Raw genomic sequence first — 17,836 nt, 5'->3', positions numbered from 1 at the left:
CTAATGACCTAGGTCACTGCTGGGTTTTTTTCCTATTATTGCAGCTGAAAGATGGCCTAACCGACACACTTCCTGACTCATTGGGGGGGCATAAGTCTAAGCAGTCAGCACCAATGCCCAAAAGCACACCAGAGAACTGATCTATGAAGGCCATCAATTTATGATATTGCTGTTTGTCTTGCTGCCATTTCTACAACAGAAGTGTGATCTTACTGCAACCATGACCATCATTATCAATGCTGTCACTTCTGTGTTCAGCACAAAATCTTGTAGTACCAAATGCTATTTTTGCTGCTGTGACTCTAGATTCAAAGTACATAGTTGTTGCATCTAGTTGTGACATCTGGGTCCCATGCGTGTCTTAGATATGAATGAAGCTTGAAAAGTGAGTATCTGGCATTTTCAACTGGTAAGCACTGATAAGGTCTGGAATTCTCTAATATATATGGGAATTCTCCCATACATGAGAAAGACGTGCAAATGTTGGGCCAGAAGGAATGTGCACCTCACTTCATCAATCCTATGACCTCCTTAGATCATACTTTACCCACAATTATGGACTGAATATTTATATTGCCTCAAAATTCATACAATGAAATTGTAACCCCCAGTGTGATGGTATTAAGAGGTGAGGCTTTCCCTATTGTGAATTTACTTTTATTTATACTACTCAAAGATTACCATGAGCTTTTAATCTGAAAACTCATTCCATTCTTTAATTTTGTAAAATTATCAATAATAACCTTTTCCAAAACTGATTCTTTGCGGTTGAATTAAATCCTCTCCTTCTGGAACTCCCATCCAAAAAAAAAAAAAAAAAAGGAAGGAAGAAAAGAAAAGAGAAGAAAAGCTAGAAAAAAAGAAGAGAAAAAAGAAGAAAAGAAAAGAAAAAAGAAAAAACACAACAAAAGGGTCCTTGGGAGGTGATGAGAGTTGAGCTCTCTTAAATGGGATTAGCACTCTTACAAATGAGACCATAGAAGCTCCCTCACCCTTTCTGCCACATGAGGACATAGAAAGCAGCCATCATCTATGAACCAGGAAACTGGCTCTGATCAGATGTAGAATCTGTCAGCACCTTGGTCTTAGACTTTCTAATTTCCAGAACTATGGGAGGTAACTGTCTGTTTTTTATTCAACCCCACCCTTTATTTTGCTATAGCAGTCTAAACAGACTAAGGCAGGGGCATCTGGGTGGCTCAGTCGGTTAAGCGGCCGACTTCGGCTCAGGTCATGATCTCGCGGTCCGTGAGTTCGAGCCCTGTGTCAGGCTCTGTGCTGACACCTCAGAGCCTGGAGCCTGTTTCAGATTCTGTGTCTCCCTCTATCTGACCCTCCCTCATTCATGCTCTGTCTCTCTCTGTCTCAAAAATAAATAAATGTTAAAAAAAAATTAAAAATATAAATAAACGGACTAAGGCATCCATTAATCTCCAGCCACTGCATATGATATCCTTTTCATCATTTGGAACTGAAATGTTTCTGAATTCTTTTTTGTTAATGTTTATTTATTTATTTTGAAAGACAGAGAGAGTGAGTGTTGGGGAGTGGCAGAGAGAGAGAGAGAGAAAGAGAGAGAGAGAGAGAATTCCAAGCAGGCTCTGTGCTATCAGTACAGAGCTTGATGTGGGGCAGATTGTCTCTGAATTGTTAAATTCTGATACAGCCCCTGTCCTGGCAACTCCTTAAAGCATCTTCCACTTCCTATTATTGCAAGTAGAGCTTAAAATAATGGATAGACTAAAAAGATATAAAATACATCAAATTGACAGAATTGGGGAATAACTAGATGTCAATCATACAGGGAGATGAATCAAGAATAATTCCCAAACATTTGGCATGGGCAACAACAGGGTAGATGGTGTTACTCACCAATTAAGAATGGGGAGAGTTAGGGCACCTGGGTGGCCCAGTCAATTAAGCATCAGACTCTTGATCTCAGCTCAGGTCTTGATCTCAGGGTCGTGAGTTCAAGTCCCACATTGGGCTCTGCACTGGGTGTGAAGCCTACTTAAAAAAAAAAGAGAGAGAGAGAATGAGGAAAGGACTCAGAAAGCAAAGCAAGTCACCATGTTGGTTCGGGGACATGCTGAGTTTCAGGTGCCTATGGGCTGGATGGGTTCAATAAAGAGCTGAGTGCATGGGTCTTGAACACAGGATTAAAGATCTGGACTGGAAGTATGGGTTTGAGAGTCATAAATTTATAGCTGACAACCAAAACCATGAAACCACCTCGTCCACCTGCATTTCCTACTTCAATGAAAGAGATTTGAGGAACCCAACATCTTCCACTCAGCCCAAGCCTCCTCTTTCTTCACAAAATACACCCAACCGTCAAGAACCAATCACACCAGTCACTGAAACCTACCTTCTTCAAACCTGTCCCTCTGCATCTCCACCTTTGCTGTCTCCATCCACCTCTCACCATCTTTCACCTGGAATTAGTCTCTGAACTAATTTCCGACCTGTCTACCATCACACACACACACACACACACACACACACACACACACACATCTATGGCAAGAGTGGCCTTCCTCAAACATAAATATGACTTAATCCTCTGATTAAAACCTGTCAGAAGCTCCCCATTACCTAAAAGATAAAGTCTCATCCCTGTTTAAGACATGCAGGGTATTCTAGAATCCAATCACTCTCTACATCTCCAGCCTCATTTCCCACTGCCTGGAGCTTTCTAAAATATGCTAACTTTCATGGAGAGTGTGCCTATCAGAGTCTTGATCGTATCTTACATTTTCTTAATAAGGACACTGAATTTTAACCAATAAACAATATATTACATGTCAGAAAGAGAGAATCTCTTCTTAGACTATGAAAATATCAGACCCAGTGTGCAAAACTGCCATTTGCATTCATATTATTATAGCACTAGGAAGGCAATTTAGAAGGAGATAGTGTGTTTTATTTAAATTTACAAATATGCTCAAAATCATTTAGGAAAGAGCGCAGTGGTCTTAATAACAAGATCCTCCACCACACCCTTAGAAGCCTCTTGTTTATTATCCACTTCCAAGGCCTAGCAATAAGCCCAAGGACACCTGCTTCTTTTCGTTACCGTTTGTGCAATTCTTCCTTTGCTTAGCAGGGATTCTATATAGTTGGCTCATAAGGTCAGAGATCTACAAAAAACTTTCTCCAAGATTAGGAGCCAGTGGTCAGTCTAAACCAACTCATCCTCTAAGAGACAATGGCAGGTGGGAAGCTAAGTGTTTGAGCTGGAGGCTATAAGAAAGGAATGCAAAGGTTAAGCCACTTGAATCAAAGACTTAGGTCCCCCTATCAGCCAGGGCAGCTTGTTTTGATAATGCTACAGAGAAATACCAGCCCCAGAGTTACTTTGTACACTATATTGAAACCTCTTGTTGCAACAAATATTGATTGGACATTGTGCCACCTGGAATGAAACATGGGCCTGTCTCTGTCCTCAAAAATTTGAATCATAACATTTATTATTAGTAGTAGTATTAGTAGTAGTATTGAATTGTTAACATGTATTAACCAGTTGCCATTGGACAGGTTAAAATACTTAATCTTCACAGCAATCCTATAAGAAAAAGTCAATTGCCACCCCCATTTGCAGGTAGGGAAACTGAGGCCAGGTATAATAATTTGCCCAATGTCACAAGAATGATAAATGGCAGCATTAAAATCTCCTTCAAGAAATCAATCAAGGTGGGGGTGCCTGTGTGGCTCAGTTGGTTAAGCGTCTGACTTATGCTCACATCATGATCTCACAGTTTGTGGGTTCAAGCCCTGCACCAGGCTCTATGCTGACAGCTCAGAACCTGGAGCCTGCTTTGGATTCTGTGTCTCTCTCTCTTTCTCTCTCTGCCCCTCCCCCACTTTCACTCTGTGTCTCTCTCTCTCTCAAAATAATAAACATTAAAAAAATTTTTTTAATCAATCAAGGGGTGCCTGGGTAGCTCAGTTGATTAAGCATCTGATTCTTGATCTCAGCTCAGGTCTTGATCTCACAGTTCGTGAGTCCAAGCCTCCTCATGATGGGCTCCACACTGGGTGTGAAGCCTACTTAAAGAAAAAAAAATCAATAAAAAATTAGAAAGACTTTGGGGCACCTGGGTGGCTCAGTCAGTTAAGCGTCTGACTTTGGCTCAGGTCATTATCTCATGGTCTGTGAGTTCGAGCCCCGCATCGGGCTCTGTGCTGACAGCTCAGAGCCTGGAGCCTGCTTCAGATTCTGTCTCTCTCTCTCTCTGTCCTCTGCCCACCCCTCTCCCCTGCTCATGCTCTGTGTGTGTGTGTGTCTCTCTCTCTCAAAAACAAACACTTTTTAAAAATTAGAAAAATTCTATTTTTAGTTAGTAACAAATGTCTTTGAATGAATAAAGGAATGAGTGAAAACCCTAAAGTACAAAAATGGCTGTAAGAAGTAAGAGAAGGAAGACTTCAGTCCTGGGTCATAAGGAGGCATGTTTGGTAATGAGATCATATTTAATTTCTGTGAATGGGAGATCTGGGAACTTTTAGATGATTATACTTAACATGGCACCAGATTCAACCCATACCAAGATGGACATTCTAAACAGAACTTTTCTTCCCCAGAGACAAAAATCACTGAATAGAAAGTCTCGGATTAACATCAACAGTGTAACAGTGAGGGCAAAAAAAGAAAAAAAAAATATGATGCAAAATCTCAGATTTTTTTTTTTTAATTGACTATTGTGACAAACTATGTTGAATGGAGAAATTCATTCATTTATTCACCAAATATGTATCCAGTTCCTGCAACATAGCAGAGTCCACGCCAGGCATTGGGGAAACATAGGGAAAAAGCAATACAGGTTACTTACAAAAAGTGAAAGAAGCTATGTTCATATAATTCTCCTCCATGTATATAACAGTGGATTTTTACATTAATGGGTGATTTTAAAATTTAATGACATTGTTAACCCAAAGAGTGGTACAAAAAAACAGTAGAGAGAAGAGGTACCAAAGCCTGGCAGGCAACTTTGAAACAAATCTCCAGATCCCTCAAACAGGAGCTTGAGAAACATTACCATAGGCAGAGAAACAGAGAGTATTCCTTTTCCTCTTGCTAAGACCACAGGCTGATTTCATCTTCAATATTATACATTGGTTGCCTCTACCACTGTTATTTTCTTCCTCAAATTAGAAAGCTCTCAGAACCAGACAAAATGAGATCACTCCCTCTAGCTTGAATAATTTCTGGAAAGCGTAGCTGTTCTCAGCATGTCAGTAAAAGTGGTCGCTGCATTTCTAATTAGCATCTCTGACTTTGCCTCTTGTGTTTCCAAACCCTCCCTGATCTTAAAAGGCAAGACCTCTGTGAACAGAGTATGAGGCCATCTTTCATATTATATTCCTAATTACGCACCTACCAAAGGTTAAGAAAAGTGTTTTGCTTTCCTATAAAGTATTATATTGATCTTTCACAATGCAAGAAGACACAAGGCAAAAATTAGTGTCTACAATGAAAAGCTGTTTGGTATTGGGAGCTATTTTTTTTTCTTAGTTGTGGGGTTTGTTTTATGTGCATATGTATAACCAATTTTCTTTGCATTTCTATACTCTCCCTGTGCGACAAACTTCCAGGAGATAATGATTGGATAAGGTCAGAGGTCCCCAGCTTCTCCAGCTGTTAAGTGTTTGCCAGAAGCAGCTCTTGTGTGCAATTGTCATCATTATTATTGCTTTTTGCTTAGGTCCATTTCCTTTGAAATATGTATTTCACTCACCTCAGGAAAGTGGAACCCCTTAGGACAGAAGAGGGGCCTTGTGCACCACTTCCTTTAGGAATCACAATGGCCTGAAGAAGTCAACTTAAGCAATAGAGTGTCACTCAGACACAAAGGTGAAACCGCAGAGGAGTATTTAACTCTAAAATGAGATGTGGACCATTTTTTGCAAATGAATACTAGCAAGCTTAGCAGTCATCAGAATTTGTCATAGCACTCAGCCCTCAGGTAATTCCCTACGTATACACCCTCACACGTTCTGGAAGTGGAGGGTCCGGCCACCGACCACTGCTGAACCTACAAAGTGTGCCAACCAGTCATGTGCTCTCCTCTCCCCGTATCCACGGGGTAACTTCTCATGAGCGTCCACTTTGGAAGATGCTGTGATGCCTTTTACTATGTGGGCTCCAGAGAAGTGGGCCAAAAGTCAACCTTTGGCATATTTGGAGCAAAGTAGCAGGCCCTTTGGACATGCATAACAATTATCTGATGCAGGGATCAGCAAACTCCTTCTGTAAAAGGCCAGATAGTAAATATTTCAGGCTAGCAGACCATGTAGTCTTGGTTGCTACCACTCACCTATTTTGTACTCTGTCTTGCAGCCACAAGCAATGTATATATAACCAAGTGGGTGTGGCTCTATTTAGCTCAGATTTTGCCCTCCACCCCCACCATCTATGTATTTTTATTTATTGGACAAAAATCAGATAAATGAGTATTCCAGGTAAATGAAAGTCTCTGCTGTAAACCCACCGAGATTTTGTTTTATTTTTGCTTTAACTAGTTTAACTGAAATCTTTCATAAAATATATTTTATATATAGGTTTACGTCATCACAAAGCATATTCAAAACATAACTTTCTTCTCCACATGACTCAGGGTCATCATTAGAGCAATTATTTTTCAATGCTGCAATTCACTAATGTCCTGTGAGAGTTCTTGGCAGCATTAGGCTGTTTAATCCAAACCCAGAAAGCCCCAGACCTCTGTTGTTTGTAGTCATCACATCCACTTGTGATTTTTCTGTCTCCTCTCTGTCTGGTGGGCTCAGAGCCCTTTCTTTTCCATTCTGCCAGTGTGCCCTTTGGGGGAATACATTGGCTTTTTACAGTGTAAGTCCAAGGAATATCCAGAGCCCAGCTCATGTTCCAGTACTCTCTACTTCTTCTTTCCACAGAGCCCTGGGACGCAACCTGCTTATTATTCCTTATCCTGCCTTCCCAAATTTATCCATTTATGGTTTTTCCCTTCCCCTGATCTCAGAGTTGGTCAAAGAGTAGGACACAGCCTTTCTAGCACCACTCCTCCTTTTTAAAAAAAAATTATTTATTTATTTATTTATTTATTTATTTAGAGAAAGCACAAGCAGGGGAGGGGCAGAGAGAGAGGGAGAAAGAAAGAATCCCAAGCAGGCTCCAGGCTGTCAGCTCCGAGCCTGATGTGGGGTCAAACTCACAAACTGTGAGAACATGACCTGAGTTGAAATTAAGAGTTGGACACATAACTGACTGAGCCACCCAGGCACCCCCACCACTCCTCCTTCTTAAAGTGATCCATGGATCTGGGCACTTTAAGGACTCTTATTGCAACTTAAAAGAGTCATGGGATGGTAAAAATAATATATCTAAGGATGCTACAAAAATTTGTGAACACAGCGAATTCTTACAATTAATAGTTCTAAAATGTAATATTTTACTCTTGTTGAAATGCTACTTAGAAGTCCCCATTGGACTTTATTCTTTTTTTAACATTAAAAATCATATTTATAGAAAGTTAAAAATATACTTATTAAAACTCACAGGTTAAAGAATAAATCATTCTTTGAAATTAGATTATACTTAACAAGTGAAGACTAATTAAAAACTGTGAAATGCAGCTAAAGCGGTAATTCCAGGATCTTTATAGCTTTTTATGCTCTAATTAGAAAAAAAAAAAAAATCTCAGGGCACCTGGGTGTTTCAGTCAGTTAAGTGTCCAACTCTTGGTTTCAGGTCATGACCTCACGGTTGTGAGTTCAAGCCCCATGTTGGGCTCTGTGCTGACAATGTGGGGGCTGCTTGGGATTCTCTCTCTCCCTCCCCCTCTGTCTCTTCCATGCTCAATCTCTCTTGCTCCTCTCAAAATAAATAAACAACAAGCAAAAAAGAGAATCCTTGTATAGCATTGGTGGGAATGTAAACTGGGACAGTCACTGGGGAAAACAGTATGACAGTTCCTCAGAAATTGAAAATAGAACTAACATGTGACTCAGCAGTCCCACTTCTGAGTATATAGCCAAAGAACAAACAAACAAACAAACAAACAAAATCTCAAGACTTGAATCTACAACCTTAGCAAATTAGAAATAGGATAACAAAACAACCCAAGATAAATAGAAGGGAGAAAATTAAAATGATAAGGTGGAAATTAACAAAGTACAAAATAATAATGCCAATAGAGACAGAACACAAAAGAGATTCTGAAAAGACCAAAAAAATTAAAATCCCTGCTAAAATTTATCAAAGGAAAATAGAGGGGTGGAAGGAGGTAAGGGAGAGAGTGAGGGAGAAAAAGAGAAGACATAAGTAATCTTAGACATTGTGGTAGCAGAATAATGGTTTCCCAAAGTGCCCAGGTCTTAGTCCCCAGAACCAGTGACTCTATGACCTCACATGGCAAAAAGGACTTTGTGGAAGAGACTAAGGGCAAGGACCTTGAGATGGAGACATTATCCTGGATTATTAAACTGGCCCAATGTATCCTCAAGTGCATTTAAATATGGAAGAGGGAGGAGAAGCATTCAGAATTAGGTGATGTGATGAGGCCCTTGCCTACTTTTGTTGGCTTTAAAGATGGAGGAAGGGGCATCAAGTCAAGGAATGTGGACAGCCTCTAAAGTTGGAGGAGATTCTCCTTAAATTCTACTTTATTCTTGGAATTAGAGATTACCAATTTTGACCACTTCTGCAGTTCAAATTGAGGAACATGTTGAACTCCCCTTCGAAAAGGTCCTTACTTCACACTTTCCAATTTTGCTTAGCCAGAATCTCAGTGTTTTCATGATTGCTGATGGCAACAATAATGATGGTAATTCTTTCCCCGTACCAACAGTTGTTTTATTTATTTATTTTTTAATATGAAATTTATTGTCAAATTGGTTTCCATACAACACCCAGCGCTCATCCCAACAGGTGCCCTCCTCAATGCCCATCACCCACTTTCCCCTCCCTCCCACCCCCAATCAACCCTCAGTTTATTCTCAGTTTTTAAGAGTCTCTCATGGTTTGCCTCTTCCCTCTCTGTAACTTTTTTTCCCCCTTTCCCCTCCCCCATGGTCTTCTGTTAAGTTTCTCAGGATCCACATAAGAGTGAAAACATACGGTATCTGTCTTTCTCTTTATGACTTATTTCACTTAGCATCACACTCTCCAGTTCCATCCATGTTGCTACAAAAGGTCATATTTCATTCTTTCTCATTGCTAAGTAGTATTCCATTGTATATATAAACCACAACTTCTTTATCCATTCGTCAGTTGATGGACATTTAGGCTCTTTCCATAATTTGGCTATTGTTGAAAGTGCTGATATAAACATTGGGGTACAAGTGCCCCTATGCATCAGCACTCCTGTATCCCTTGGGTAAATTCCTAACAGTGCTATTGCTGGGTCAGAGGGTAGATCTATTTTTGATTTTTTGAGGAACCCCCACACTGTTTTCCAGAGTGGCAATGATGGTAATTTTGATAATGAAAGTAACTAACATTTATTCCTTTTACCAGAGAGTATGCCAAACACTTTCCATGCATTTCTTCATATAATGCTCAAAATCTCGTGAAATGGGTACTACACAAAACTTCAAACCTAGAAAAATTTATTTGCTTATAGTCACATTGTAAGAGACAATACTTAACTCCAGACCATCCAATTATATTACATATTAGTAAAGGTTGACTTCTATACTACAGTAACAAAGGCAACAAGATATCAGTAGTTTAATGAACTTTGTTCATACAAAGTTCACTATGAGCTAAAGGTAATTCTTCAGGACATCTATCCTCCACATGGTAGCCCAGCAACTGGGCACCTCCATCTCAATACAAGCCTCCATGAGCACCATGCTAGGAGAAGAAAATGCTGGAATGCATCACATCAGCAATTAAATGCTTTAGTTCATATACAACCTACCTCAATTCAGCTTCCAACCTATTGGTCAGAACAAATCCCATGGCTCTGCATATTTTTCATGGAGAGGTAGAAATTTAATCCTTTCATATACCCAGAAGAAGAGAATAAGACATGGATGAGCACAAAATGTGTGATGCTCTTCTGCTCATCACACATTTGGTTCATTCTTCTTCAATACCTTAAAAACACTAAATCCAACCCCAGAGAGAAAACTGAAATTTCCAGCCAATTATAGCATTGGGCTTAAGGTCCAGGAAACTAGTAGCCATCAGTTCTCTCTTCACTGGCAAGGAGGGGAGGATGACATTAGCCTTTATATCAGGTGCTGACATATAGGTCCTCTTGGACCAGATACCTGGGAACTAAAAAAAGTTAAGCTTAATGAACCACTTCTCCATCTTCTCATTACCACCATTACCACAAACATACACTCAACACACAAAGATCATACAACAATAATCACTGCCATTCAGAAAGGTGAACAAAGGTCAACTCAGATTTAAGGGTTGGAGAAATATGGTCTCTATCTCTTGACAGAAGAAGCTATAATGTCACCAAGTAAAGACACAGATGTAAGAAAGGAAGAATTTGTGACCATTTATACAATTTACCATACTCAGTGTATTCACTTCCTATTGCTGCTGTGACATTACCACAAACACAATGGGTTAAGATAGCATGAATTTATTATCTCATAGTTCTATAGTTCAAAAGTCTGACATAGGTCTGACTAGGATAAAATCAAGATGTAAATAAGGCTGCATTCCTTTCTAGAGGCTCTAGGGAAGTATCTATTTCCCAGCCTTTTTCAGCTTCTAGAGGCTGCCTGCATCTATTGGGTTGTGGTACCCTTTCTCCATCTTCAAAGCATCTATCTGACTGTTCTTCCATCGTCACATCTGTCAGACCACAGCTAGACAGTTCTCCATCTTTAAGGACTCATGGTTAGATTGGGCCCACCCAGATAACCCAAGATAAGGTCCACATCTCAAGGTCCATAACCTTAATCACATCTGCAAAGTCCTTTTTGCCATATAAGGTAACATATGCACAGGTTCTGGGGAATATGGCATGGACATCTTGAGGGCGGGGGGCGGTCATTATTCTGTCAGCCATACTCAGTAACCCAGTTTATGAAAGTTCTATCACACTGTGATGCTGTTATGTCAAGACAAGGCTTCAGAATTTATCAGATCAAAAGGGAGTTGTATTAGCCAGCCCTAGCTGCCATAACAAACTACTGGGTGTCTTAAATAACAGAAATTTCCTTTCTCACAGTTCTGAAGACTAGAAATCTGAAATCAGAGTGCCAGCATAGTCATATCTGATGAGAATTCTCTTTCTGACTTGCAGATGGCCACCTTCTCACTGTGTCCTTACATGGCAGAGAGAGGGAGAAATCTCCTTTTTTTAATAAGACCCCAATCATATTAGATTATGTCCTCACCCTTATGACTTCATTTAAATTTCATTATCTCCTAGTACTACGTGGCAATGAGAAAGAATGAAATATGGCCCTTTGTAGCAATGTGGATGGAACTGGATAGTGTGATGCTAAGTGAAATAAGCCATACAGAGAAAGACAGATACCATATGTTTTCACTCTTATGTGGATCCTAAGAAACTTAACAGAAACCCATGGGGGAGGGAAAGGAAAAAAAAAAAAAAGAGGTTAGAGTGGGAGAGAGCCAAAGCATGAGAGACTCTTAAAAACTGAGAACAAACTGAGGGTTGATGGGGGGTGGGAGGGAGGGGAGGGTAGGTGATGGGTATTGAAGAGGGCATCTTTTGGGATGAGCACTGGGTGTGGTATGGAAACCAATTTGACAATAAATTTCATATATTAAAAAATAATAATAATAAAAAAATAAAAGTTTCCCAAGAAAAAAAATAAATAAATAAATTTCATTATCTCCTAAAGATCATGTTTCTAGAAACAGTCACAGTGGGGGTTAGGACTTCAATATATATGAATTTTAGAGGGACACAATTTAGTCCATAGTGGGAGCTTTCACCTGAAAGTAATATGCTCACATCTTTGGGGACAAAGCAAATCATATGGCCATGCCTGAATTCAAAGAAAAAGGAAAAGATATTTCTCCCATATTCATGGAAGGAGAGGAGAACTGGAAATACTGGCAAGTAACATCTACCCAGAACCATGGACAGGTTTTAAGCAAGATTGTGACATAATCAGATATATATAATAGAAAGATCTCCCTGGCATTGTTGTAAAGGATGGATTAGAGAGATCTCATAATCAGGAAAACTGCCTAGGAGGTTCGTGATATAGTCTAGGGGAGAAAAAAATAAAAACATGGCTGTGGCATTAAGAATGGAAGAAAGTGATACATGGGAACTTAACATGGAACATGTCAGCAATAATTTTCTTCAGCAAAACGAATATGTAAGAAGCACAAGTAATATGTGGTTATCCAAAATTATCAGGGAATATGCTTTCAGTTACAGATGAGTTTCCGATAACCATAGCTTAATTCTTTGGGTTGCAAGCATGTTTATTTTAACTGTTTGGAAATAAAAATCTTTCTAAGCTCCTACACAGAGTATACTGAAATGATTTCGGATGCCGCCAAGCTACCACTGTGAGTACCAGTGTTTATACTGAATTTTAAACAGAAAGGCACTCAAGTGGGCATACATGCTTTCCCCTCCACTTTTCTTTTTTGTATATTCTCACTCCACCAAAAAAAAGGTGGTTGAGGAAGGTAAGTCGTCAATAGTACAAGACAGTTCAGTAAAGTGAGTCCCTGAGAACCGTAAACTCAAAATGCAACCAATAAGATTAATAAGCAGATTTTAAAAATCAAATTGAACCCTTCCTATATGTAAGAGAAAGCTGCAACCTAAACGCATCCAAGAAAGGCATGTTTTAACAGTCGAGAAGTTATTTGCATGGATATCAGAAAAAAAGGGGGGTCAAAGAGCAAGAATACCAGTCTGTCACCGACTCTGTCCAGCAGCAAAGAGTGTGTTCTGTCCAGTACATATGAGTATTCTGAGCCGTTTGGTAATATAGGCATCTGCATAAATTAATATTTGTCATTGTGGTTTATACTTTAATCTCATGTGAGTTTGGTTAAAGTAAATTACTAAGAGATTGATTCCCTCTTATTGCGCTGAAAATTCTGCTTCAGGCCCATATATATATCTTATATGGGTTTCAACCCAAATTCAAAGCCTGAAGCAAGAACTTGGTATAAGTAATTTATTGGGGTGGTAATTCAAGGAAACAGAAATGGGAAAATGGGAAAAGTGAGATAAAGATGGATGGTGTAGAAGCCAATGTAGGGGTGAGTCATTGAGGTCCCTGCTCTTAAGAACACTTGAGCCTTCTGAGAAGCATACAGAAAGTCTCCTAACATTGCTTGCTTGAAGGACAGGTGGCTGGAACATTTATCTTGGCTCTCGGCCCCCACTGATTGGAGGTTGCCCCCAAGAGTGACAGATACACAAACACACACTTCCCATGTGCTTGTGCATGCTGAGTGGGCTCCTGCTCAACAGGACAGAAAATGAAAACACACGGCTTACACTTCAACCAGAGCAAACACTGTTAGAACAAGGGAAGCTGAGCTCACATAAAGCCACCAGTTGCGACTACAGATGAAAGCGAAGGTGGTCTAATGGGATGTGACACAGGGCACCAGGGGTGTCTGCTGTGCTGGGCAAAGAACAACCCCTGAACTTTACCCAGCACAGTCCTGCCTTAGCGACCACCTGCTAACTTTTCTATCTCATTGCACACTAGCTAAATCATTAAGGTATCCTTTGCTCCCCAATTACAACTTCACGTGTAGCCATGAGGTCATCTTGTCGTTTCTCAAAGGGCTGTATTTAATCTTGAATCTAGAAGTTTCCTTTTCCATCATAAAAATTGGCACTAGACTCATCAAGTTGTCAAGCTGACATTAAGCTGCTTTTGTGCTACAGAAGCAAGTCTGCCAAAGAAGCAGAGCACCACCAGACAAGCCAAGCCTTGGATCTAATTAAGCAGAAAAAAAAATCCTTGAAACCACTTTCTCTTTGGATGGGAAAAAAACCCTAACAAGTCGGGGGGGCATAAGAGCAAAAAATCAACTGAAGATCATCAGAAAAGAATGTGCAAAAGCGTGAAGGACCCGTGTCAGAGGCAGGATTTGGTTCCCTGCTAAAGACAATGTGGCTATAGGGCATTGCTGAAGACATGTGGTTACAGAGGGGTCTTTGCAGTGGGGCTCTGTTCCCTCCATCAGTCCCACCAGTGAACTGTTGTATGCTCTTATTAACATGGACTTAGAAATAAAGCAAATCAAAGTTCAGAGTCCACCTTCAGCACCTGTCCCTATGTGATCTTTGGCAAGGGCTTTTAACTTAAACCTCAGAGTCCTCGTCAGTAAAATACCTCTAATAATTTCTAATGTGTGCAGGACTATTGTGAGAATTAAATTAATAATATAGGTAAGACACTTTGGACAGTACCAGAGAGATTATAAATGGTAGCCAGGGCTGTTTGGTTGAAAATGCTGATGGGGCGCCTGGGTGGCTCAGTCGGTTAAGCGTCCGACTTCAGCTCAGGTCACGATCTCACGGTCCATGAGTTCGAGCCCCGCGTCGGGCTCTGGGCTGATGGCTCAGAGCCTGGAGCCTGCTTCCGATTCTGGGTCTCCCTCTCTCTCTGCCCCTCCCCCGTTCATGCTCTGTCTCTCTCTGTCTCAAAAATAAATAAATGTTAAAAAAAAAATTAAAAAAAAAAAAAGAAAATGCTGAGCCATAGAGGTATTCAGGAAATGCTTAACATGAGGTCTAGCACAGGGTCAGCCCTTCATAAATAGTGGTTCCCCTTTCAATTGTGTTCATAGGTGCTAAGAGCTTTACTAAAAATGTGCGAGTAAGGCTTGGTTCATTATTCCGAAATAAATGTAGGCAATGGGTAACTTGAGGGGTGTTTTTAATTCTCCGGAAAATTTACAGTAAATGAAGCAAATTATTTCCATGATGAGGCCATGTTAAAGACCAAAAACATAATGTTGGCATTCACACCAACCAACTGTTCTGCCCTTTGGGGGCCAGGTGACTCCACCATCCAGTTCTCCCACAATCCCAACACCCTACTCCAGCCTCCCATGTAAACAAGCCTCTTTACTGTGATTCCTCATTCCTACTTATAAGCGTTGGACCACTAGACCTGATATCATTTCTCTGATCCAAGATTCCCCATCCCTACCCCAGCTCTAGCCCCATTTCTCACTCTTTTGAATATGGCAATTCTAGATTCCTCTTTGAACTTCTTTGGATTCAGATATTTCTTTAATTCATTCCTTCATCATTCGCTCATTCTGTATTTATGGAAAGCCTGTATGGACCCCTCAGTGTTCTGGGCATTGGGATATAGTGGAAAACAAAATAAACAAGTTCCCTACCCTCATGTACTTTCTAGTCTAATGCATAATAGGCAAATGAACAAATTAATACATAACATCAGATGTCCCACATTTTCTCAATGAAGAAATTAATTCCTGCCTCTCACCCATACAACAGGACTCTCCCTCGAACTCCAGGATGCAGACCTATACTTATGCTGTTCTTGTCTCCTTTTAAGAAGATTCACAAAAGTCAAGGACTGAGCATGTAAAAATTTTGTACACTAATGGAAAAAAAATTAGAGGAAGGGGGTATGGAATTTTATTTCCAAGGTCCATTACAAGTGTGACAATTGCTTCTTTTTCTCTAAAGAGGAATTACCATCAATTACAACAGTCCATTCAAGATTCCACAGATATTTACTAATATCCCAAAATGACATCCACTGGGATGCTTCATCTATGACACTGGATGATTTTCTATCTTTTGCCATGCTTAGAGAGAAGCACCTGGGATACAGAAAAGCTTGCTCTGAGACTGTGACTCTTGGCATCCCCCATAACACACAGTTCAGTCAATCTGAGGCTTCCTTTTTGGACTATGCCCACATTTTTTTTTAAGCTTTGTTATATTTCTCTACTGTTTCCACTGCCAAGGTTTCACTGGACCAGCCAACCCCACGCTGTCCACTATTCTACAATCTATTAACCAACTTGACGAGCACTTCCCTGCTGGCTCTCTCCAGGTAGAGGAGTGACAACATTTTCCCAGGCTAACAGCTGTTTTAAATAATAGCCCCCAAACAACAGATGCTAAAAAACTGCTTTAAAATGTATTTGGCATGGTGCAGTTGGAGAACCACATGGGCACCTGACCTCTGCTCCCTTCTCTGGTGGCATTCTGGGAGGATGGACAGACCACACCTGTGAACAGCCACATGGTGATGAATAGAGAGCTAGCTGGGAACATTGCATCGACCATAGCTGACCATACATATTCCTCACCTGTCATATTGAATACATGTATTTGTTTTTATAAGACAGAGAGGTTAGGATTGTTACTTTAATTTTAAGCACCTGCAAGGTAGAAGGAGCTCACATGGACTAAAGATAATCTAGACCACAGAACTTGGACTTCATTCTTTGGCATATAATCAGCTCCCAAACCATAAATCTGAAGGTCAACCACAACTCTTTTTTTTCATCTTCTACATCCAATTAGTGCCCAAATCCTCTTGACTTTAATTCTCAACATCTTCCACCTGTCCCTCTTCTCCATCCCCCACTTACATTCCTTAGCTCAGGGCCTTTTCACCTTCCACCTGGACCATTGCCACAGTTTCCTAATGATCCTCTTACCACTAGGCTCCTTCTCAGTCTTTGACTCTCCAATATTTCCTCCACATTGTCACCAGAGCAACCTTTCTAAAATGCAAAATTTATCTTCTACTTCTTCTCTTAAAGGAATTTGGTGACTCTTCAATCTTTACAGAATAAAGACTAAATTTAATCTGTCAAAAAAGCTTATGATCCCACCCATGACCATTTGACCCTCCCAGAAGACCATGCACACGAACTGCTTGAGATACTAAATATACTCCCCTCATCCTGAACTGGCCTCCTTCCCAAACCCATCTCTTATCTACAGGGCAAACAGCTTAATCATAATTCGCTACTAGACAATAATCTTTGGGGCAAGAGCATTATGCAATTTTCCTCTATCCTAGTACTTTATTTGGTGTATGGTAATCACTAAGTAAGGAGTATGTGTTGAAAGAATTAACGGACAAGTGAAAAGAATAAATTAAATGTCTCGTGGCACTAGAAATGTGTTAGTTAAAATATCTTCCTTCCCATCACTACTATCACGTATTATTTAGATTCCTATGACTACGACTGAATCATAAGCATGGCCATAGGATTTTGTTGCCTTCAGTGCCACATCTGACATTTTTCTATCCTGCACACTGTGGCCAGGTAACTAATGTTCCAAAGGAACAGCACTGCCCATGATGGTTCCCATTTCAAAATCCCTTTAGAGTTCCCTGCTTTCAACTCCATGACCTGATATCCAACAGCCTCTATGTTCTGGTTCCAACCCATCTGTTCAACCTTATTACCTCCACTAAACAACCTACCAAAGTCAATATAATTTCCTAATACACATATTTTGGTCATGTGTAATTTACTAAGAATTCCTTACCAATTAAGTGTAAACCATTTCACTAGGTGTACCTCAAAAATCATCTCTTTATAAAACCTAATGTCACTCCTGTCAAAAAGAACTCAGCACTTCTGAACTTCTGTAGCATTTTTTTTCCTATAACTTCTTCCTGGTGCATTTCAAATTGTATCTGTATTATAGTTATTGGTGAATATGCTTCAGCTCAAATACAATGTTGCAAAGTCCTTGAAGGCCATAACTCTGCCTTATCTACCCTGTCATCAACAGCAAGATCCAACACACTCTTTGCACATGGTAAACTATCAATAAACATTTGCTTAACGTCTGACTCTTAGTTTCAGCTCAGGTCATAATCTCACAGTTTCATGAGTTCAAGCCCCACCTCGGGT

The sequence above is a fragment of the Panthera pardus genome, unplaced genomic scaffold (assembly GCF_024362965.1).
Source record: "Panthera pardus isolate Hobbes unplaced genomic scaffold, ASM2436296v1 HiC_scaffold_24, whole genome shotgun sequence".
Taxonomy (NCBI): domain Eukaryota; kingdom Metazoa; phylum Chordata; class Mammalia; order Carnivora; family Felidae; genus Panthera; species Panthera pardus.
Note: the sequence above shows the minus strand (reverse complement) of the source record.